This window comes from Carcharodon carcharias, chromosome X, assembly GCF_017639515.1.
Source record: "Carcharodon carcharias isolate sCarCar2 chromosome X, sCarCar2.pri, whole genome shotgun sequence".
In the NCBI taxonomy this organism is placed as follows: domain Eukaryota; kingdom Metazoa; phylum Chordata; class Chondrichthyes; order Lamniformes; family Lamnidae; genus Carcharodon; species Carcharodon carcharias.
The window spans coordinates 10,059,398-10,082,605 of NC_054507.1; the positions used below are offsets into that span (position 1 = coordinate 10,059,398).

The following is a 23,208-nucleotide window of genomic DNA, read 5'->3' on the forward strand; positions in this document are numbered from 1 at the left end:
GGTTCACTTTCCTAACGATCTCGTGGAGGTAATTGTGGATTCAGTTGGTTTTCCTGGTACTGAGGAGAGAAGGTGTGTGGTGTTGGGTGTTGCTGCTCCTCAGTGTTTCAACTGTTTCTGCTGCTGCCTTTGGGTTGTTGCTTCTGCTGTGTGCTGCTGCTGCCCCTGCACTTGAGGGTGTTTGCTGCTGCTGCTGCCCCTGCACTTGAGGGTGTTTGCTGCTGCTGCTGGACCTGCACTTGAGGGTGTTTGCTGCTGCTGCTGGACCTGCCCGTGTGGAGCAAAAGGAGAGAGAGGGAGGCCAGGAGGCCAGGACTGTGTCTGAAAACAACATCCTAGGTGGGTGTCCAACATTATGGTTTGTGTAAGGTGGGGGCAATAAAGACTGTGTTTTGTAGGTGGAGGGAAAGAAGACTGCAGGAAGGTTTGGGAAGGAAGAAGGGGGGTGTGTGGTTTAAACCACCATTCTGCTACCCCCCCCGCCCCACCCAGCCCTTTCCCTGTAAGGCCAGCGGTGGCTGGTGAGACATCGCCTCCCCCTGCAGGAAGATCATCACACCCCACCCAACATCCACCTTTCACTGGAGACACCCACCTGGACTCTTCCTTTTCCCTCCTGTGCCTCCCTGTCCTTCACTCCTCTCCCTCCTCTCCTCTCCTGTACAAAAGGGGGAGGTTATTACTACCTACCCTCCCTAGGGAGGAACATTGTATATTTAATAAAAAAAAAATATATATTAAAAAATATATATAATTAAAAAAAAAAAATGGCCAATCCTTCCAGGGTGGGCGTGGCTCTGGCCTTAAAGCCAGTTCAACATCTCCTGTGGCCGGGCCCTCGAGGGCTAATGTGGAGGCGGCTTTTGTCACCGGTGGCAGGGCCCTACAAAAAAGACTTATGCGGGGGTGGTTGCTTCTGCAGCTCCTGCTGCTCCCGCTGCCCTGTCCGCCATTCCGTCTCCTCACCAGGGCCCTCGGGGTAAAATGCTACGCTCACCCTGAGATGACTATTGAGGCCTGCGTTAAGGCTATGGCTGGGGTTGTCGGCCCCTCAGCCATTGTCGCGGCCTCAAAGATGTATGGGAGGGCCATCTTTTTCTTGAGGTCCGAGCGGGCGGTGCGACTCGCCCTGCAGAAGGGGCTCACTGTGGGCGGGACTTTTCTGGCGGTGGATCCCCTTGAGGCCACCGCCCAGAAGATTGTTATTTCAAATGTCCCGCCTTTATACCATGTGGGCTCCTCCTCCCCCACCTTAATAAGCTGGGGGAGGTCAGGTCGGGGGGTTGCACCAGTCCCGCTCGGCCTCAAAGACCTCGGCCCTCCGCCACGTGTACTCCTTCCGGCGCCAAGTTTTCGTCCGCTTGGCCCAGGAGGAGTGCCTGGAGGGGGCCTTCTCAGTTAATTTTGAGGGGACCGCCTATCGGGTCTTCTGGACCGCGGAGGGTGTGCGGTGCCATGCCTGTAAGGAGGGTGGGGCACGTAAGAAAGAACTGCCCCGCCTCCAAGGCCACGAGCCCCACCCAAGCGGCCGCGGCTGGCACCGCCCCTCCTCCCCCCGCCACCACTCCATCTCCCTCCCCGCAAGGGGAAGCGACCCCGGCAGCAGCTGCCATCTCGGCTGCCGGTGAGGCGGGGGGAGAGCCCCCGCGCCATAAGAAGGCGCGGAGGAAGACCCGAAATTTGGAGGCGGCCCCTGAAACGCCCCAAACCCCCCAAACACCTGCAAGCACCGGCTCGGGGAAAAGACAACATCCGGCCCCGGCGTCGTGTCCGCGTGTGCTCCCGGGCCCGTGGGTGCTAAGGCGCCGAGTGCTGGGCCCGGCGTCGTCCCTGCGCGTGCTCCCGGGGCCGGCGGGGGAAGGGACGCGGGACCCCGAGCCGGGGTATCTAACACCCAAAACCCAGAGGGTGGAGTGTCCGGGAGGGCTGGACAAGGAGGAGGGGGCCTCGGAAATGGAGGTCTCCCTAGCCCCCGGCCTGACCCGGAAGAGACGTCACGCTTCGGAGGAGGAGGTGGGTGATGCCCAAACTGAAGAAGTTGGGTGTGTCCCTTCCCCCGATGAAGAGGTGGTGGCGTCTCCACCAAGTAAAATCTCGCCCTGTCCTCTGGGGGAACTCAAAACCCCTGCACCGACTCCCACCACTATTACCCCTGTCAACCTGCTGCAGTCCCTGAACAGGGCCCCTCGGGGGTCACTGAAGGCACCTCCCTTGAGGTGGTGCCCGACTCAGAGACCCTCGATACCCCCGAGGTACCTTCTGGCTCATCGGGGGACTGTAACTTGCAAAATTTAAAAAAATGTTAACGGGTCATTGGGTGGCGGCGAAAAGGAAGGCCTTCCCGCTCCCTCCCAAACCTTCGCACCGGGCGTCCTAGTTTTAGGTCAGGAGCTTGTCCTGAGCTCCCCGGACGACCCGGTGCCGGGAGGAGAGCGGGCATCAGAACTGCCGCTGCCCTCTGACTCAAAACGTTTAGAGGAGACCAGAGAGGACCCCTCTGGCCTTGATCCTGGGGGTGGGATCGAGGTACAGGTGGGGCCAGCTGGCAGCTCCGACTCAGCCCCCGTACTCAATGCGGGGGAGGGGTCGGAAGCTGGAGGCGACGACCTGGAGAGGACGGGGTGTCCGTGGTGAGCGCTGGAGATTACGCTGAGTCGCTCTCAAGCGAGGCGGTGGATCCCCTGGTGCCCTCCACTGACTCCCCCCTCATCCCCCAAGGGAACTCCGGGACTTTTTGGCGAGTCATCGCGGTCGCCGAGACAGGGTTCAGTTGGCCTTGGACCGGTGGCATTCTTTTCCGCTGGTGTTCTGGTCCACTCGCGAGGCTCTCAAGTCTCCTGAGTTGGATAGGAACGCGCGGCCGGAGGGTCCAAACGTTTCTCGCTGGGCTCCTGAAGGAGAGGAAGGACTAAAAAAGTCCTCTTCTTCTTTTTAATGACTTAAGGTGAAGATTTGATGTACCTTTGACAATGAAGACGACTATAGCCAGCCTCAACATCCGCGGCAGCAGGGCCGCACAGCGCAGGTTCCAGAACTTCTCGGTCCTCAGGGACGGGAAGTACGCGTTGTGCTTCCTGCAAGAAACCCATACCGTTCCGGGAGACGAAGCCACGTGGCTCCTGGAGTGGCGAGGGGGGGTCTACATGAGTCACCTAGCCTCCAATTCTGGCGGGGTGGCTATCTTGTTGGCCCCGCATTTTCAGCCGGAGATCTTGGGGGTCAAGGAGCCAGTGCCAGGCCGGTTGCTGCACCTGACTGTGCGTCTGGGGGGGGCGGTGCTTCACTTTGTGAATGTGTACGCTCCCCTGGGCACGCAGCAGCAAGCGAGCTTCTTTGAAGAAGTGTCCACTCATCTCGGCTCCATCGACGCTGGCGAGTGCATCGTCCTCGGGGGGGATTTCAATTGCACCCTCGGGGTCCGGGACCGTCACGGTACCCCGCACTGCACGCGAGGTGTGAGTAAGTTGCGGGACCTGGTCAGGTCCTTCGACTTAGTGGACGTCTGGCGAAATCTCCATCCTGACTCCAGCGTGTTCACCTTTGTGTCACCTGGAGTCGGAGCGTCCAGACTCGACCGCCTTTACTTTTCGAAGGCGTACGTGTCCTGCGTTCCGGCTGCTTCTATACAGCAGGTTCCGTGCACGGACCACCGTCTGGTGTGGGCGGAGCTCACTTCGTTCTGCGCTCGGACGGGGTCCACGTACTGGCATTTTAATAACCTGTTGTTAGAAGACCAGCGGTTCCTGGACTCGTTCCGTCGCTTCTGGGCCGGCTGGAGAAGGAAGCGGGGAGGCTTCCCCTCCTTGAGGCTATGGTGGGACGTGGGCAAGACTCACGTCCGAGTTTTCTGTCAAGAGTACGCGAAGGGGTCGACAAAGAGACGCAAATCCAGGGTCGAGGAGTTGGAGAAGGAGGTGCTGGACCTGGAGGCACGTCTCCGTCAGCCCGACGCGGACCCGGCCCTGCGGTCGGTGTACGATGAGAAGAAGGGCGCGCTGCGGGACCTGCAACTGGTCGGGTCTCGGGGCGCGTTCGTGAGGTCGCGGATCTGTTTCCTTAAGGAGATGGACCGTGGCTCTCCCTTCTTCTACTCACTGGAAAAAAGGCACGGGGTCCGTAAGCAGCTCTTTACGCTGCTGGCCGACGACGGATCACTTGTCTCGGATCCGGAGGGCATCAGGGCCATTGCCCGAGATTACTACACTGCCCTTTTCTCTCCGGATCCGTCCAGTGAGGAAGCTTGCAGAGTTTTGTGGGAGGACCTGCCGCAGGTCGGCCCGGAGTGCGCCGGAAAGCTCGACTCCCCTATAAGTCTGGGGGAGCTGACCGGCGCACTCGACGGTCTTTCTAGGGCAAAACCCCGGACTAGACGGGCTGACCGTGGAGTTCTTCAGGGCGTTCTGGGACGTCTTGGGGAGCGACTTCGCGGGGGTCCTGGGGGAGAGCATTGCTACCGGGGAGATGCCCCTTTCGTGGCGCAGGGCCGTGATTGCCCTGCTACCGAAGAAGGGGGATCTCCGCCTTCTTCAAAACTGGCGCCCGGTCTCCCTCCTCAGCACGGACTACAAAATCTTCGCCCGAGCCATGTCTTCTCGGCTCGGCACCGTGCTGGACCACATGATCCACCCTGACCAGTCCTACACCGTCCCGGACCGAACCATTTATGATAACATCCATCTGGTCCGGGACATCATCCACCATTCCCAGAGGGCTGGTCTGTCGAGCGCCTTCCTGTCTCTCGATCAGGAGAAGGCGTTCGACAGGGTGGATCACGAATACTTACTCGGAACTCTGCGAGCTTTCGGGTTCGGGACGCATTTTGTCGCCCGGATCCGACTTCTGTACACTGCCGCGGAGTGTCTAGTGAAGGTTAACGGGTCCCTGACGGCGCCCCTTCGCTTTGGGAGAGGGGTACGTCAGGGCTGCCCCCTGTCTGGCCAGTTGTATTCTATTTGCGTGGAGCCTTTCCTGCGCCTCTTGCGGAGGAGGTTGTCGGGATTGGTTCTGCGCGGGCCGGGCATCGGGGTGGTCCTTTCGGCTTACGCCGATGACGTGCTCCTTATGTTTAGTGACCCGGCTGACCTGCGGAGGATGCGCGAGTGCCAGGAGGTCTACTCTGCCGCTTCTTCTGCCAGGATCAACTGGGGTAAGTGTTCTGGACTCCTGGTCGGTCAGTGGCAGATGGATCCCCTACCCGAGGAGCTCAGGCCTTTCACCTGGAGCAGGACCAGCCTCCTCTACCTGGGGGTCCATCTCTGCCCCGCTGAGGAATCCTGGCCGGCAAACTGGCAGGAACTGGAGACGAAAGTCACCGCTCGCCTGCGGCGCTGGACAGGACTGCTCCGAGTGCTATCTTACCGGGGTCGAGTTCTGGTCATAAACCAGCTGATCGCCGGCATGTTGTGGTATCGGCTGGTCACTTTGACCCCTCCCCCGGACTTTGTCACAAGAATCCAGAGATTGTTAGTCGACTTCTTCTGGGACAAAAGATTGCACTGGGTCGCTGCCGAGGTTCTGAGTCTCCCGCTTAGGGAGGGTGGTCAGGCGCTAGTGTGCCTACGCACACAGGTGGCGACTTTCCGCCTTCAGACCCTGCAGCGATACCTCTACGTCGAGCCTCCTCCTAGATGGTGTGCCCTGATGACGTATTTCTTCCGTCAGGTGCACGGCCTGAATTATGACGTGCAGCTCCTGTTTATAGAACAGCTGGGCCTCGGTGGCTCCTTGCAGGCGTTGCCCGTCTTTTACCAGGACCTGATCAAAGTCTGGAAAGTGGTCGCCTCGCGACGCAGCTCTCCCCCGTCAGGAGTAGCGGCTATCGTCAGAGAGCCGCTGCTCAGGAATCCGCCCCTCCGTCCTTTTCAGTGGTTGGCGGAGAGGAGGGCTGTGGCCGCAGGGGTGACCAGGATCGGGGACGTGCTGGGTGGCGGAGGACTGGGCTGGATGCTCCCGCAGGAGTTGGCGCGACGCGCGTCTGTGAGTGTCCAGGTCGCAGCCGATGCCATCCAAGACCTGAGAACGGTCGTGCTCGGACCCGACGTTATTTTGGGTCTTGAGGTGGCCCAGGTGCGCGGTGGTCTTCCGTCTGAGCGTTCCCCTGTTCGGACGGAATTCCACATTGGCCCCAAGCCCCGAACCCTCCCTCGGGTGCTGGTGCCCCGCAATATGAGCCGCCTCGGGGACATGCCCTCTGTGCCTTTTGGCACGGCAAAGAGGAGCTTTTTGTACGGACTGCTGCTGCACACCTTCCATTTTCTCGCCCTTGTCCGTCGACCGGACACGCCCTGGCGTGCCTTGTTGCCGTCCGGCGGCGGAAGCCCCCGATGGGAGGCCCTCTACGGAGGTGTCCTCCCCCTTTCTATCGGAGACCTGGGTTGGAGGGTGTTGCATGCAGCAGTCCCTTATAATAAGAGGATGCATTGGTTCGCGGACTCTCAGGACACGTGCCCTTTTTGCGGTCTTGTGGAGTCCGTGGACCATGTATACATAGGGTGTTGTAGGCTGCACTCCCTTTTTAGTTATTTGAAAAACCTTTTATTGATGTTTTGTTTGCACTTCAGCCCCACGCTCCTGATCTATGGGCACCCGGTGCGGAAGGGGGGTCGGGAAGGAGGAGGACCTCCTCGTGAACCTGCTCCTGGGCCTGGCCAAGTTGGCCATTAACAGGTCCAGGCAGCGGGCGATCGACGGGGGAGTCCCGCCCGATTGTTTGTCCCTCTTCCGCGGCTACGTTCGCTGCCGGATGTCCCTGGAGAAGGAGCACGCGGTGTCTGCTGGCACTCTCGAGGCCTTCCGTGCTCGGTGGGCACCGCGGGGACTGGGGTGTTTTGTTGACCCCTTTAATCACATTTTGATTTAAAGTTTGTAAGTTTCCTTTAAAACTTTGTTCTTGGTTTTACAGCTGACCTGAATTAGGGGCTGTGCCTGATTTATCCCAATTTTGTTGATTTGGTTTTCATTTAAAAGATTATCAAGAGTTCACTTTCCTAACGATCTCGTGGAGGTAATTGTGGATTCAGTTGGTTTCCTGGTACTGAGGAGAGAAGGTGTGTGGTGTTGGTGTTGCTGCTCCTCAGTGTTTCAACTGTTTCTGCTGCTGCCTTTGGGGTTGTTGCTTCTGCTGTGTGCTGCTGCTGCCCCTGCACTTGAGGGTGTTTGCTGCTGCTGCTGCCCCTGCACTTGAGGGTGTTTGCTGCTGCTGCTGGACCTGCACTTGAAGGTGTTTGCTGCTGCTGCTGGACCTGCCCGTGTGGAGCAAAAGGAGAGAGAGGGAGGCCAGGAGGCCAGGACTGTGTCTGAAAACAACATCCTAGGTGGGTGTCCAACATTATTGTTTGTGTAAGGTGGGGGCAATAAAGGACTGTGTTTTGTAGGGGGAGGAAAGAAGACTGCAGGAAGGTTTGGGGAAGGAAGAGAGGGGGGTGTGTGGTTAAAACCACCATTCTGCTACCCCCCCGCCCCACCCAGCCCTTTCCCAGTAAGGCCAGCGGTGGCTGGTGAAGACATCGCCTCCCCCTGCAAGAAGATCATCACACCCCACCCAACATCCACCTTTCACTGGAGACACCCACCTGGACTCTTCCCTTTTCCCTCCTGTGCCTCCCTGTCCTTCACTCCTCTCCCTCCTCTCCTCTCCTGTACAAAAGGGGGAGGTTATTACTACCTCCCTCCCTAGGGAGGAACATTGTATATTTAATAAAAAAAAAATATATATATTAAAAAATATATATAATTTAAAAAAAAAAATGGCCAATCCTTCCCAGGGTGGGCGTGGCTCTGGCCTTAAAGCCAGTTCAACATCTCCTGTGGCCGGGCCCTCGAGGGCTAATGTGGAGGCGGCTTTGTCACCGGTGGCAGGGCCTACAAAAAAGACTTATGCGGGGGTGGTTGCTTCTGCAGCTCCTGCTGCTCCCGCTGCCCTGTCGCCATTCCGTCTCCTCACCAGGGCCCTCGGGGTAAAATGCTACGCTCACCCTGAGATGACTATTGAGGCCTGCGTTAAGGCTATGGCTGGGGTTGTCGGCCCCTCAGCCATTGTCGCGGCCTCAAAGATGTATGGGAGGGCCATCTTTTTCTTGAGGTCCGAGCGGGCGGTGCGACTCGCCCTGCAGAAGGGGCTCACTGTGGGCGGGACTTTTCTGGCGGTGGATCCCCTTGAGGCCACCGCCCAGAAGATTGTTATTTCAAATGTCCCGCCCTTTATACCATGTGGGCTCCTCCTCCCCCACCTTAATAAGCTGGGGGAGGTCAGGTCGGGGGTTGCGCCAGTCCCGCTCGGCCTCAAAGACTCGGCCCTCCGCCACGTGTACTCCTTCCGGCGCCAAGTTTTCGTCCGCTTGGCCCAGGAGGAGTGCCTGGAGGGGGCCTTCTCAGTTAATTTTGAGGGGACCGCCTATCGGGTCTTCTGGACCGCGGAGGGTGTGCGGTGCCATGCCTGTAAGGAGGTGGGGCACGTAAGAAAGAACTGCCCCGCCTCCAAGGCCACGAGCCCCACCCAAGCGGCCGCGGCTGGCACCGCCCCTCCTCCCCCCGCCACCACTCCATCTCCCTCCCCGCAAGGGGAAGCGACCCCGGCAGCAGCTGCCATCTCGGCTGCCGGTGAGGCGGGGGGAGAGCCCCCGCGCCGTAAGAAGGCGCGGAGGAAGACCCGAAATTTGGAGGCGGCCCCTGAAACGCCCCAAACCCCCCAAACACCTGCAAGCACCGGCTCGGGGGAAAAGACAACATCCGGCCCCGGCGTCGTGTCCGCGTGTGCTCCCGGGCCCGTGGGTGCTAAGGCGCCGAGTGCTGGGCCCGGCGTCGTCCCTGCGCGTGCTCCCGGGGCCGGCGGGGAAGGGACGCGGGACCCCGAGCCGGGGTATCTAACACCCAAAACCCAGAGGGTGGAGTGTCCGGGAGGGCTGGACAAGGAGGAGGGGGCCTCGGAAATGGAGGTCTCCCTAGCCCCCAGCCTGACCCGGAAGAGACGTCACGCTTCGGAGGAGGAGGTGGGTGATGCCCAAACTGAAGAAGTTGGGTGTGTCCCTTCCCCCGATGAAGAGGTGGTGGCGTCTCCACCAAGTAAAATCTCGCCCTGTCCTCTGGGGGAACTCAAAACCCCTGCACCGACTCCCACCACTATTACCCCTGTCAACCTGCTGCAGTCCCCTGAACAGGGCCCCTCGGGGGTCACTGAAGGCACCTCCCTTGAGGTGGTGCCCGACTCAGAGACCCTCGATACCCCCGAGGTACCTTCTGGCTCATCGGGGGACTGCAACTTTCAAAATTTAAAAAATGTTAACGGGTCATTGGGTGGCGGCGAAAAGGAAGGCCTTCCCGCTCCCTCCCAAACCTTCGCACCGGGCGTCCTAGTTTTAGGTCAGGAGCTTGTCCTGAGCTCCCCGGACGACCCGGTGCCGGGAGGAGAGCGGGCATCAGAACTGCCGCTGCCCTCTGACCCAAAACGTTTAGAGGAGACCAGAGAGGACCCCTCTGGCCTTGATCCTGGGGGTGGGATCGAGGTACAGGTGGGGCCAGCTGGCAGCTCCGACTCAGCCCCCGTACTCAATGCGGGGGAGGGGTCGGAAGCTGGAGGCGACGACCTGGAGGAGGACGGGGTGTCCGTGGTGAGCGCTGGAGATTACGCTGAGTCGCTCTCAAGCGAGGCGGTGGATCCCCTGGTGCCCTCCACTGACTCCCCCCTCATCCCCCCAAGGGGACTCCGGGACTTTTTGGCGAGTCATCGCGGTCGCCGAGACAGGGTTCAGTTGGCCTTGGACCGGTGGCATTCGTTTCCGCTGGTGTTCTGGTCCACTCGCGAGGCTCTCAAGTCTCCTGAGTTGGATAGGAACGCGCGGCGGAGGGTCCAAACGTTTCTCGCTGGGCTCCTGAAGGAGAGGAAGGACTAAAAAGTCCTCTTCTTCTTTTTAATGACTTAAGGTGAAGGTTTGATGTACCTTTGACAATGAAGACGACTATAGCCAGCCTCAACATCCGCGGCAGCAGGGCCGCACAGCGCAGGTTCCAGAACTTCTCGGTCCTCAGGGACGGGAAGTACGCGTTGTGCTTCCTGCAAGAAACCCATACCGTTCCGGGAGACGAAGCCACGTGGCTCCTGGAGTGGCGAGGGGGGGGTCTACATGAGTCACCTAGCCTCCAATTCTGGCGGGGTGGCTATCTTGTTGGCCCCGCATTTTCAGCCGGAGATCTTGGGGGTCAAGGAGCCAGTGCCAGGCCGGTTGCTGCACCTGACTGTGCGTCTGGGGGGGGCGGTGCTTCACTTTGTGAATGTGTACGCTCCCCTGGGCACGCAGCAGCAAGCGAGCTTCTTTGAAGAAGTGTCCACTCATCTCGGCTCCATCGACGCTGGCGAGTGCATCGTCCTCGGGGGGGATTTCAATTGCACCCTCGGGGTCCGGGACCGTCACGGTACCCCGCACTGCACGCGAGGTGTGAGTAAGTTGCGGGACCTGGTCAGGTCCTTCGACTTAGTGGACGTCTGGCGAAATCTCCATCCTGACTCCAGCGTGTTCACCTTTGTGTCACCTGGAGTCGGAGCGTCCAGACTCGACCGCCTTTACTTTTCGAAGGCGTACGTGTCCTGCGTTCCGGCTGCTTCTATACAGCAGGTTCCGTGCACGGACCACCGTCTGGTGTGGGCGGAGCTCACTTCGTTCTGCGCTCGGACGGGGTCCGCGTACTGGCATTTTAATAACCTGTTGTTGGAAGACCAGCGGTTCCTGGACTCGTTCCGTCGCTTCTGGGCCGGCTGGAGAAGGAAGCGGGGAGGCTTCCCCTCCTTGAGGCTATGGTGGGACGTGGGCAAGACTCACGTCCGTGTTTTCTGTCAAGAGTACGCGAAGGGGTCGACAAAGAGACGCAAATCCAGGGTTGAGGAGTTGGAGAAGGAGGTGCTCGACCTGGAGGCACGTCTCCGTCAGCCCGACGCGGACCCGGCCCTGCGGTCGGTGTACGATGAGAAGAAGGGCGCGCTGCGGGACCTGCAACTGGTCGGGTCTCGGGGCGCGTTCGTGAGGTCGCGGATCTGTTTCCTTAAGGAGATGGACCGTGGCTCTCCCTTCTTCTACTCACTGGAAAAAAGGCACGGGGTCCGTAAGCAGCTCTTTACGCTGCTGGCCGACGACGGATCACTTGTCTCGGATCCGGAGGGCATCAGGGCCATTGCCCGAGATTACTACACTGCCCTTTTCTCTCCGGATATGTCCAGTGAGGAAGCTTGCAGAGTTTTGTGGGAGGACCTGCCGCAGGTCGGCCCGGAGTGCGCCGGAAAGCTCGACTCCCCTATAAGTCTGGGGGAGCTGACCGGCGCACTCGACGGTCTTTCTAGGGGCAAAACCCCGGGACTAGACGGGCTGACCGTGGAGTTCTTCAGGGCGTTCTGGGACGTCTTGGGGAGCGACTTCGCGGGGGTCCTGGGGGAGAGCATTGCTACCGGGGAGATGCCCCTTTCGTGGCGCAGGGCCGTGATTGCCCTGCTACCGAAGAAGGGGGATCTTCGCCTTCTTAAAAACTGGCGCCCGGTCTCCCTCCTCAGCACGGACTACAAAATCTTCGCCCGAGCCATGTCTTCTCGGCTTGGCACCGTGCTGGACCACATGATCCACCCTGACCAGTCCTACACCGTCCCGGACCGAACCATTTATGATAACATCCATCTGGTCCGGGACATCATCCACCATTCCCAGAGGGCTGGTCTGTCGAGCGCCTTCCTGTCTCTCGATCAGGAGAAGGCGTTCGACAGGGTGGATCACGGATACTTACTCGGAACTCTGCGAGCTTTCGGGTTCGGGACGCATTTTGTCGCCCGGATCCGACTTCTGTACACTGCCGCGGAGTGTCTAGTGAAGGTTAACGGGTCCCTGACGGCGCCCCTTCGCTTTGGGAGAGGGGTACGTCAGGGCTGCCCCCTGTCTGGCCAGTTGTATTCTATTTGCGTGGAGCCTTTCCTGCGCCTCTTGCGGAGGAGGTTGTCGGGATTGGTTCTGCGCGGGCCGGGCATCGGGGTGGTCCTTTCGGCTTACGCCGATGACGTGCTCCTTATGTTTAGTGACCCGGCTGACCTGCGGAGGATGCGCGAGTGCCAGGAGGTCTACTCTGCCGCTTCTTCTGCCAGGATCAACTGGGGTAAGTGTTCTGGACTCCTGGTCGGTCAGTGGCAGATGGATCCCCTACCCGAGGAGCTCAGGCCTTTCACCTGGAGCAGAACCAGCCTCCTCTACCTGGGGGTCCATCTCTGCCCCGCTGAGGAATCCTGGCCGGCAAACTGGCAGGAACTGGAGATGAAAGTCACCGCTCGCCTGCGGCGCTGGACAGGACTGCTTCGAGTGCTATCTTACCGGGGTCGAGCTCTGGTCATAAACCAGCTGATCGCCGCCATGTTGTGGTATCGGCTGGTCACTTTGACCCCTCCCCCGGACTTTGTCACAAGAATCCAGAGATTGTTAGTCGACTTCTTCTGGGACAAAAGATTGCACTGGGTCGCTGCCGAGGTTCTGAGTCTCCCGCTTAGGGAGGGTGGTCAGGCGCTAGTGTGCCTACGCACACAGGTGGCGACTTTCCGCCTTCAGACCCTGCAGCGATACCTCTACGTTGAGCCTCCTCCTAGATGGTGTGCCCTGATGACGTATTTCTTCCGTCAGGTGCACGGCCTGAATTATGACGTGCAGCTCCTGTTTATAGAACAGCTGGGCCTCGGTGGCTCCTTGCAGGCGTTGCCCGTCTTTTACCAGGACCTGATCAAAGTCTGGAAAGTGGTCGCCTCGCGACGCAGCTCTCCCCCGTCAGGAGTAGCGGCTATCGTCAGAGAGCCGCTGCTCAGGAATCCGCCCCTCCGTCCTTTTCAGTGGTTGGCGGAGAGGAGGGCTGTGGCCGCAGGGGTGACCAGGATCGGGGACGTGCTGGGTGGCGGAGGACTGGGCTGGATGCTCCCGCAGGAGTTGGCGCGACGCGCGTCTGTGAGTGTCCAGGTCGCAGCCGATGCCATCCAAGACCTGAGAACGGTCGTGCTCGGACCCGACGTTATTTTGGGTCTTGAGGTGGCCCAGGTGCGCGGTGGTCTTCCGTCTGAGCGTTCCCCTGTTCGGACGGAATTCCACATTGGCCCCAAGCCCCGAACCCTCCCTCGGGTGCTGGTGCCCCGCAATATGAGCCGCCTCGGGGACATGCCCTCTGTGCCTTTTGGCACGGCAAAGAGGGGCTTTTTGTACGGACTGCTGCTGCACACCTTCCATTTTCTCGCCCTTGTCCGTCGCCCGGACACGCCTTGGCGTGCCTTGTTGCCGTCCGGCGGCGGAGGCCCCCGATGGGAGGCCCTCTACGGAGGTGTCCTCCCCCTTTCTATCGGGGACCTGGGTTGGAGGGTGTTGCATGCGGCAGTCCCTTATAATAAGAGGATGCATAGGTTCACGGACTCTCAGGACACGTGCCCTTTTTGCGGTCTTGTGGAGCCCGTGGACCATGTATACATAGGGTGTTGTAGGCTGCACTCCCTTTTTAGTTATTTGAAAAACCTTTTATTGATGTTTTGTTTGCACTTCAGCCCCACGCTCCTGATCTATGGGCACCCGGTGCGGAAGGGGGTCGGGAAGGAGGAGGACCTCCTCGTGAACCTGCTCCTGGGCCTGGCCAAGTTGGCCATTAACAGGTCCAGGCAGCGGGCGATCGACGGGGGAGTCCCGCCCGATTGTTTGTCCCTCTTCCGCGGCTACGTTCGCTGCCGGATGTCCCTGGAGAAGGAGCACGCGGTGTCTGCTGGCACTCTCGAGGCCTTCCGTGCTCGGTGGGCACCGCGGGGACTGGGGTGTTTTGTTGACCCCTTTAATCACATTTTGATTTAAAGTTTGTAAGTTTCCTTTAAACTTTGTTCTTGGTTTTACAGCTGACCTGAATTAGGGGCTGTGCCTGATTTATCCCAATTTTGTTGATTTGGTTTTCATTTAAAAGATTATCAGGAGTTCAAATCTCACAATGGTAAACTATGAAACAATGTAACTTCATCTGAAACAGATGGAAACGTGTTTGTACTCGAAAGAGTTACATATTCTTAACGCTTGGCCTAAATAGCCAAGTGGTTATGGTACTGCGTTTACACTTGGCCTAAATAGCCAAGTGGTTATGGTACTGGGTTTACACTTGGCCTAAATAGCCAAGTGGTTATGGTACCGGGTTTGTAACCCCAAGATCAAGAGTTCAAATCAGGAGTTCAAATCTCACAATGGCAAACTATGAAACAATGTAACTTCATCTGAAACAGATGGAAACATGTTTACTCAAAAGAGTATCATCTCTTGTGCTCGCTTCGGCAGCACATATATTAAAATTGGAACGATACAGAGAAGATTAGCATGGCCCCTGCGCAAGGATGACACGCAAATTCGTGAAGCGTTCTTGCTTGGCCTAAATAGCCCAGTGGTTATGGTACTGGGTTTGTAACCCTAAGATCAAGAGTTCAAATCTCACAATGGCAAACTATGAAACAATGTAACTTCATCTGAAACAGATGGAAATGGGTTTGTACTCGAAAGAGTTACATCCTCTTAGGGGCTTGGCCTAAATAGCCAAGTGGTTATGGTACTGGGCTTGTAAACCCAAGATCAAGAGTTCAAATCTCACAATGGCAAACAATGTAACTTCATCTGAAAAAACAGATGGAAACATGTTTGTACTCAAAAGAGTTACGCGCTTGGCCTAAATAGCCAAGTGGTTATGGTACTGGGCTTGCAACCCCAAGCTCAAGAGTTCAAATCTCACAATGGCAAACTATGAAATAATGTAACTTCATCTGAATAAGAACAGATGGAAACATGTTCTCTTGAAAGAGTTACACGGTATCTCTCTGCTTGGCTTAAATAGCCAAGTGGTTATGGTACTGGGTTTGTAATCCCAAAATCAAGAGTTCAAATCTCACAATGGCAAACTATGAAACAATATAACTTCATCTGAAACAGATGGAAATGGGTTTGTACTCGAAAGAGTTACACTGTGTTCCTGCTTGGCCTAAATAGCCAAGTGGTTATGGTACTGGGTTTGTAACCCCAGCCTCCTCTACCTGGGGGTCCATCTCTGCCCCGCTGAGGAATCCTGGCCGGCAAACTGGCAGGAACTGGAGACGAAAGTCACCGCTCGCCTGCGGCGCTGGACAGGACTGCTCCGAGTGCTATCTTACCGAGGTCGAGTTCTGGTCATAAACCAGCTGATCGCCGCCATGTTGTGGTATCGGCTGGTCACTTTGACCCCTCCCCCGGACTTTGTCACAAGAATCCAGAGATTGTTAGTCGACTTCTTCTGGGACAAAAGATTGCACTGGGTCGCTGCCGAGGTTCTGAGTCTCCCGCTTAGGGAGGGTGGTCAGGCGCTAGTGTGCCTACGCACACAGGTGGCGACTTTCCGCCTTCAGACCCTGCAGCGATACCTCTACGTCGAGCCTCCTCCTAGATGGTGTGCCCTGATGACGTATTTCTTCCGTCAGGTGCACGGCCTGAATTATGACGTGCAGCTCCTGTTTATAGAACAGCTGGGCCTCGGTGGCTCCTTGCAGGCGTTGCCCGTCTTTTACCAGGACCTGATCAAAGTCTGGAAAGTGGTCGCCTCGCGACGCAGCTCTCCCCCGTCAGGAGTAGCGGCTATCGTCAGAGAGCCGCTGCTCAGGAATCCGCCCCTCCGTCCTTTTCAGTGGTTGGCGGAGAGGAGGGCTGTGGCCGCAGGGGTGACCAGGATCGGGGACGTGCTGGGTGGCGGAGGACTGGGCTGGATGCTCCCGCAGGAGTTGGCGCGAAGCGCGTCTGTGAGTGTCCAGGTCGCAGCCGATGCCATCCAAGACCTGAGAACGGTCGTGCTCGGACCCGACGTTATTTTGGGTCTTGAGGCGGCCCAGGTGTGCGGTGGTCTTCCGTCTGAGCGTTCCCCTGTTCGGACAGAATTCCACATTGGCCCCAAGCCCCGAACCCTCCCTCGGGTGCTGGTGCCCCGCAATATGAGCCGCCTTGGGGACATGCCCTCTGTGCCTTTTGGCACGGCAAAGAGGAGCTTTTTGTACGGACTGCTGCTGCACACCTTCCATTTTCTCGCCCTTGTCCGTCGACCGGACACGCCCTGGCGTGCCTTGTTGCCGTCCGGCGGCGGAGGCCCCCGATGGGAGGCCCTCTACGGAGGTGTCCTCCCCCTTTCTATCGGAGACCTGGGTTGGAGGGTGTTGCATGCAGCAGTCCCTTATAATAAGAGGATGCATTGGTTCGCGGACTCTCAGGACACGTGCCCTTTTTGCGGTCTTGTGGAGTCCGTGGACCATGTATACATAGGGTGTTGTAAGCTGCACTCCCTTTTTAGTTATTTGAAAAACCTTTTATTGATGTTTTGTTTGCACTTCAGCCCCACGCTCCTGATCTATGGGCACCCGGTGCGGATGGGGGTCGGGAAGGAGGAGGACCTCCTCGTGAACCTGCTCCTGGGCCTGGCCAAGTTGGCCATTAACAGGTCCAGGCAGCGGGCGATCGACGGGGGAGTCCCGCCCGATTATTTGTCCCTCTTCCGCGGCTACGTTCGCTGCCGGATGTCCCTGGAGAAGGAGCACGCGGTGTCTGCTGGCACTCTCGAGGCCTTCCGTGCTCGGTGGGCACCGCGGGGACTGGGATGTTTTGTTGACCCCTTTAATCACATTTTGATTTAAAGTTTGTAAGTTTCCTTTAAAACTTTGTTCTTGGTTTTACAGCTGACCTGAATTAGGGGCTGTGCCTGATTTATCCCAATTTTGTTGATTTGGTTTTCATTTAAAAGATTATCAAGAGTTCAAATCTCACAATGGCAAACTATGAAACAATGTAAATTCATCTGAATCAAGAGTTCAAATCTCACAATAGCAAACCACGAAACAATATCAAGAGTTCATTTTGGAGGTAATTGTGGATTCAGTTGGTTTCCTGGTACTGAGGAGAGAAGGTGTGTGGTGTTGGTGTTGCTGCTCCTCAGTGTTTCAACTGTTTCTGCTGCTGCCTTTGGGGTTGTTGCTTCTGCTGTGTGCTTCTGTTGCTGCTCCTCCAGTGCTGCTGCTGCTGCCTTGCCCCTGTGCTGCTAAAGGAGAGAGAGGGAGAGAAGAGAACAGTTGCTACTGTTGCTACAGGACAGGAAGGCCAGGAGGCCAGGACTGAGTTGGAAAACAACATCCTAGGTGGGTGTCTGAACTGTGTATTTTTGTTTAAGGTGGGGGCAATTAAGGACTGTGTTTTTGTAGGGGGAGGCAAGAAGACTGCCAGAGGAGTTGGGGAAGGAAGAGCGGGAGGGTGTGTGTGTGTGCTGAAACCATCTTTCTGCCACCCCTCCCCCCAACCCAGCCCTTTTCCCAGTAAGGCCAGCAATAGCTGGTGAAGACATCGCCTCCCACTGCCTGAAGAACATCAGGCCCCCACCCACCGTCCATCCACCATCGAGGACACCCACCAGGACATTTACCTCTTTCCCTCCTGTGCCTCCCTGTCTTTTACTCCTCTCCCTCCTCTCCTCTCCTGCCTAAAAGAGGGGAGGTTGTTTCTACCTCTCTCCCCCACCCCCCTTTCCTCCCTATATTTCTAAAAAAAAATAAAAAGAAAAAAACAAAATGGCCAATCCTTCCCGGGGTGGGCGTGGCTCTGGCCCTAAGGCCAATTCACCATCACCTGTGGCCGGGCCCTCGAGGGCTAATGTGGAGGCGGTTTTGTCACCGGTGGCAGGGCCTCAAAAAAAGAAAACTTATGCGGGGGTGGTTGCTTCTGCGGCTCCAGCTGCTCCCGCTGCCCTGTCACCTTTCCGCCTCCTGACCAGGGCCCTTGGGGTAAAGAGCTATGCTCACCCTGAAATGACAATAGAGGCCTGCGTAAAGGCTATGGCTGGGGTCGTCGGCCCCTCAGCCATTGTCGCGGCCTCTAAAATGTATGGGAAGGCCATATTCTTCTTGAGGTCTGAGCGGGCGGTGCACCTCGCCCTGCAAAAAGGACTCACTGTGGGCGGGACTTTTCTGGCGGTGGACCCCCTTGAGGCCACCGCCCAGAGAATTATTATTTCGAACATCCCGCCTTTTCTATCCAGTGAGCTCCTCCTCCCCCACCTTAATAAATTGGGGGAGGTCAGGTCGGGGGTTGCACCAATCCCGCTCGGCCTCAAAGACTCGGCCCTCCGCCATGTGTACTCCTTCCGGCGCCAGGTATTTGTCCGCTTGGCCCAGGAGGAGTGCCTGGAGGGGGCCTTCGTTATCAATTTTGAGGGGACCGCCTATCGGGTCTTCTGGACCGTGGAGGGCGTGCGGTGCCATGCTTGTAAGGAGGCGGGGCACGTGAGGAAGAACGGCCCCGCCTCCAAGGCTACGAGCCCCACCCAAGTGGCCACGGCTGGCACCGCCCCTCCTCCACCCGCCACCACTCCATCTCCCTCCCCGCAAGGGGAAGCGACGCCGGCGGCCACTGCCATCTCGGCTGCCGGTGAGGCGGGGGGGCTCAGAGGAAGACCCGCAACCTGGAGGCGGCCCCTGAAACGCCCCAAAACCCCCAAACACCTGCAAACACCGGCTCGGGGGAAAAGACAACATCCGGCCCCGGCGTCGTGTCCGCGTGTGCTCCCGGGCCCGTGGGTGCTAAGGCGCCGAGTGCTGGGCCCGGCGTCGTCCCTGCGCGTGCTCCCGGGGCCGGCGGGGAAGGGACGCGGGACCCCGAGCCGGGGTATCTAACACCCAAAACCCAGAGGGTGGAGTGTCCGGGAGGGCTGGACAAGGAGGAGGGTGCCTCGGAAATGGAGGTCTCCCTAGCCCCCAGCCTGACCCGGAAGAGACGTCACGCTTCGGAGGAGGAGGTGGGTGATGCCCAAACTGAAGAATTTGGGTGTGTCCCTTCCCCCGATGAAGAGGTGGTGGCGTCTCCACCAAGTAAAATCTCGCCCTGTCCTCTGGGGGAACTCAAAACCCCTGCACCGACTCCCACCACTGTTACCCCTGTCAACCTGCTGCAGTCCCCTGAACAGGGCCCCTCGGGGGTCACTGAAGGCACCTCCCTTGAGGTGGTGCCCGACTCAGAGACCCTCGATACCCCCGAGGTACCTTCTGGCTCATCGGGGGACTGCAACTTTCAAAATTTAAAAAATGTTAACGGGTCATTGGGTGGCGGCGAAAAGGAAGGCCTTCCCGCTCCCTCCCAAACCTTCGCACCGGGCGTCCTAGTTTTAGGTCAGGAGCTTGTCCTGAGCTCCCCGGACGACCCGGTGCCGGGAGGAGAGCGGGCATCAGAACTGCCGCTGCCCTCTGACCCAAAACGTTTAGAGGAGACCAGAGAGGACCCCTCTGGCCTTGATCCTGGGGGTGGGATCGAGGTACAGGTGGGGCCAGCTGGCAGCTCCGACTCAGCCCCCGTACTCAATGCGGAGGAGGGGTTGGAAGCTGGAGGCGACGACCTGGAGGAGGACGGGGTGTCCGTGGTGAGCGCTGGAGATTACGCTGAGTCGCTCTCAAGCGAGGCGGTGGATCCCCTGGTGCCCTCCACTGACTCCCCCCTCATCCCCCCAAGGGAACTCCGGGACTTTTTGGCGAGTCATCGCGGTCGCCGAGACAGGGTTCAGTTGGCCTTGGACCGGTGGCATTCTTTTCCGCTGGTGTTCTGGTCCACTCGCGAGGCTCTCAAGTCTCCTGAGTTGGATAGGAACGCGCGGCGGAGGGTCCAAACGTTTCTCGCTGGGCTCCTGAAGGAGAGGAAGGACTAAAAAGTCCTCTTCTTCTTTTTAATGACTTAAGGTGAAGGTTTGATGTACCTTTGACAATGAAGATGACTATAGCCAGCCTCAACATCCGCGGCAGCAGGGCCGCACAGCGCAGGTTCCAGAACTTCTCGGTCCTCAGGGACGGGAAGTACGCGTTGTGCTTCCTGCAAGAAACCCATACCATTCCGGGAGACGAAGCCACGTGGCTCCTGGAGTGGCGAGGGGGGGTCTACATGAGTCACCTAGCCTCCAATTCTGGCGGGGTGGCTATCTTGTTGGCCCCGCATTTTCAGCCGGAGATCTTGGGGGTCAAGGAGCCAGTGCCAGGCCGGTTGCTGCACCTGACTGTGCGTCTGGGGGGGGCGGTGCTTCACTTTGTGAATGTGTACGCTCCCCTGGGCACGCAGCAGCAAGCGAGCTTCTTTGAAGAAGTGTCCACTCATCTCGGCTCCATCGACGCTGGCGAGTGCATCGTCCTCGGGGGGGATTTCAATTGCACCCTCGGGGTCCGGGACCGTCACGGTACCCCGCACTGCACGCGAGGTGTGAGTAAGTTGTGGGACCTGGTCAGGTCCTTCGACTTAGTGGACGTCTGGCGAAATCTCCATCCTGACTCCAGCGTGTTCACCTTTGTGTCACCTGGAGTCGGAGCGTCCAGACTCGACCGCCTTTACGTTTCGAAGGCGTACGTGTCCTGCGTTCCGGCTGCTTCTATACAGCAGGTTCCGTGCACGGACCACCGTCTGGTGTGGGCGGAGCTCACTTCGTTCTGCGCTCGGACGGGGTCCGCGTACTGGCATTTTAATAACCTGTTGTTGGAAGACCAGCGGTTCCTGGACTCGTTCCGTCACTTCTGGGCCGGCTGGAGAAGGAAGCGGGGAGGCTTCCCCTCCTTGAGGCTATGGTGGGACGTGGGCAAGACTCACGTCAGAGTTTTCTGTCAAGAGTACGCGAAGGGGTCGACAAAGAGACGCAAATCCAGGGTCGAGGAGTTGGAGAAGGAGGTGCTCGACCTGGAGGCACGTCTCCGTCAGCCCGACGCGGACCCGGCCCTGCGGTCGGTGTACGATGAGAAGAAGGGCGCACTGCGGGACCTGCAACTGGTCGGGTCTCGGGGCGCGTTCGTGAGGTCGCGGATCTGTTTCCTTAAGGAGATGGACCGTGGCTCTCCCTTCTACTCACTGGAAAAAAGGCACGGGGTCCGTAAGCAGCTCTTTACGCTGCTGGCCGACGACGGATCCCTTGTCTCGGATCCGGAGGGCATCAGGGCCATTGCCCGAGATTACTACACTGCCCTTTTCTCTCCGGATCCGTCCAGTGAGGAAGCTTGCAGAGTTTTGTGGGAGGACCTGCCGCAGGTCGGCCCGGAGTGCGCCGGTAAGCTTGACTCCCCTATAAGTCTGGGGGAGCTGACCGGCGCACTCGACGGTCTTTCTAGGGGCAAAACCCCGGGACTAGACGGGCTGACCGTGGAGTTCTTCAGGGCGTTCTGGGACGTCTTGGGGAGCGACTTCACGTGGGTCCTGGGGGAGAGCATTGCTACCGGGGAGATGCCCCTTTCGTGGCGCAGGGCCGTGATTGCCCTGCTGCCGAAGAAGGGGGATCTCCGCCTTCTTCAAAACTGGCGCCCGGTCTCCCTCCTCAGCACGGACTACAAAATCTTCGCCCGAGACATGGCTTCTCGGCTCGGCACCGTGCTGGACCACATGATCCACCCTGACCAGTTCTACACCGTCCCGGACCGAACCATTTATGATAACATCCATCTGGTCCGGGACATCATCCACCATTCCCAGAGGGCTGGTCTGTCGAGCGCCTTCCTGTCTCTCGATCAGGAGAAGGCGTTCGACAGGGTGGATCACGAATACTTACTCGGAACTCTGCGAGCTTTCGGGTTCGGGACGCATTTTGTCGCCCGGATCCGACTTCTGTACACCGCCGCGGAGTGTCTAGTGAAGGTTAACGGGTCCCTGACGGCGCCCCTTCGCTTTGGGAGAGGGGTACGTCAGGGCTGCCCCCTGTCTGGCCAGTTGTATTCTATTTGCGTGGAGCCTTTCCTGCACCTCTTGCGGAGGAGGTTGTCGGGATTGGTTCTGCGCGGGCCAGGCATCGGGGTGGTCCTTTCGGCTTACGCCGATGACGTGCTCCTTATGTTTAGTGACCCGGCTGACCTGCGGAGGATGCGCGAGTGCCAGGAGGTCTACTCTGCCGCTTCTTCTGCCAGGATCAACTGGGGTAAATGTTCTGGACTCCTGGTCGGTCAGTGGCAGATGGATCCCCTACCCGAGGAGCTCAGGCCTTTCACCTGGAGCAGGACCAGCCTTCTCTACCTGGGGGTCCATCTCTGCCCCGCTGAGGAATCCTGGCCGGCAAACTGGCAGGAACTGGAGACGAAAGTCACCGCTCGCCTGCGGCGCTGGACAGGACTGCTCCGAGTGCTATCTTACCGAGGTCGAGTTCTGGTCATAAACCAGCTGATCGCCGCCATGTTGTGGTATCGGCTGGTCACTTTGACCCCTCCCCCGGACTTTGTCACAAGAATCCAGAGATTGTTAGTCGACTTCTTCTGGGACAAAAGATTGCACTGGGTCGCTGCTGAGGTTCTGAGTCTCCCGCTTAGGGAGGGTGGTCAGGCGCTAGTGTGCCTATGCACACAGGTGGCGACTTTCCGCCTTCAGACCCTGCAGCGATACCTCTACGTCGAGCCTCCTCCTAGATGGTGTGCCCTGATGACGTATTTCTTCCGTCAGGTGCACGGCCTGAATTATGACGTGCAGCTCCTGTTTATAGAACAGCTGGTCCTCGGTGGCTCCTTGCAGGCGTTGCCCGTCTTTTACCAGGACCTGATCAAAGTCTGGAAAGTGGTCGCCTCGCGACGCAGCTCTCCCCCGTCAGGATTAGCAGCTATCGTCAGAGAGCCGCTGCTCAGGAATCCGCCCCTCCGACCTTTGCAGTGGTTGGCGGAGTGGAGGGCTGTGGCCGCAGGGGTGACCAGGATCGGGGACGTGCTGGGTGGCGGAGGACTGGGCTGGATGCTCCCGCAGGAGTTGGCGCGACGCGCGTCTGTGAGTGTCCAGGTCGCAGCCGATGCCATCCAAGACCTGAGAACGGTCGTGCTCGGACCCGACGTTATTTTGGGTCTTGAGGCGGCCCAGGTGTGCGGTGGTCTTCCGTCTGAGCGTTCCCCTGTTCGGACAGAATTCCACATTGGCCCCAAGCCCCGAACCCTCCCTCGGGTGCTGGTGCCCCGCAATATGAGCCGCCTCGGGGACATGCCCTCTGTGCCTCTTGGCACGGCAAAGAGGAGCTTTTTGTAAGGACTGCTGCTGCACACCTTCCATTTTCTCGCCCTTGTCCGTCGACCGGACACGCCCTGGCGTGCCTTGTTGCCGTCCGGCGGCGGAGGCCCCCGATGGGAGGCCCTCTACGGAGCTGTCCTCCCCCTTTCTATGGGGGACCTGGGTTGGAGGGTGTTGCATGCAGCAGTCCCTTATAATAAGA

The 23,208-nt window shown here is 58.5% G+C and overlaps 1 protein-coding gene and 1 non-coding gene across 2 annotated transcripts in view; one reads left to right on the top strand and one right to left on the bottom strand.

Moving 5' to 3' along the window:
* Positions 1–23,208, bottom strand: part of LOC121273341 (integrin alpha-5-like) — a 627,886-nt gene that overhangs the window by 128,500 nt on the left and 476,178 nt on the right. The window lies entirely within an intron of this gene.
* On the top strand, positions 14,288–14,394 carry LOC121273376. Its single transcript, XR_005942012.1, has one exon. It is a non-coding gene; the product is annotated as a U6 spliceosomal RNA (small nuclear RNA).